Source organism: Argiope bruennichi, chromosome 10 (assembly GCF_947563725.1).
Source record: "Argiope bruennichi chromosome 10, qqArgBrue1.1, whole genome shotgun sequence".
NCBI lineage: Eukaryota > Metazoa > Arthropoda > Arachnida > Araneae > Araneidae > Argiope > Argiope bruennichi.
Window position 1 is genome coordinate 113,536,189 of NC_079160.1, and position 673 is coordinate 113,536,861.

Here is a 673-nt window from a genome sequence, read left to right on the forward strand (position 1 = left end):
ATCGAAGACGGGAATAGAGAGAGTGTATTACAATATTTTCTCCTAAATTGGTTACAATGAAGTAAGAATTAATACCGAGTTATTTAAATTTCTGACATCGCACGAAACGGAGACATTTAATAAAATTAATTAGCAGAGCGTGGTTTCGATCCACTCACCTCTGGGTTATGGGCCCAGCACGCTTCCACTGCGTCACTCTGCTCGCGCAGCGATTGACAATCAAGCGTCTTGAAAATTGAAAAATCGAAGACGGGAATAGAGAGAGTGTATTACAATATTTTCTCCTAAAATGGATATAATGAAGGAAGAATTAATACCGAGTTATTTAAATTTCTGACATCACACGAAACGGAGACATTTAATAAAATTAATTAGCAGAGCATGGTTTCGAACCACGGACCTCTGGGTTATGGGCCCAGCACGCTTCCACTGCGCCACTCTGCTCGCGAAGCGATTGACAATCAAGCGTCTTGAAAATTGAAAAATCGAAGACGGGAATAGAGAGAGTGTATTACAATATTTTCTCCTAAATTGGTTATAATGAAGTAAGAATTAATACCGAGTTATTTAAATTTCTGACATCGCACGAAACGGAGACATTTAATAAAATTAATTAGCAGAGTGTGGTTTCGATCCACGGACCTCTGGGTTATGGGCCCAGCACGCTTCCACT

The 673-nt window shown here is 39.7% G+C and overlaps 1 non-coding gene across 1 annotated transcript; it reads right to left on the reverse strand.

Annotated features, from left to right (window-relative positions):
* Window positions 1-372: 372 nt before the first annotated feature.
* Trnam-cau (transfer RNA methionine (anticodon CAU)) lies at window positions 373-444 on the reverse strand. Its single transcript has one exon. It is a non-coding gene; the product is annotated as a tRNA-Met (tRNA).
* Window positions 445-673: the final 229 nt, after the last annotated feature.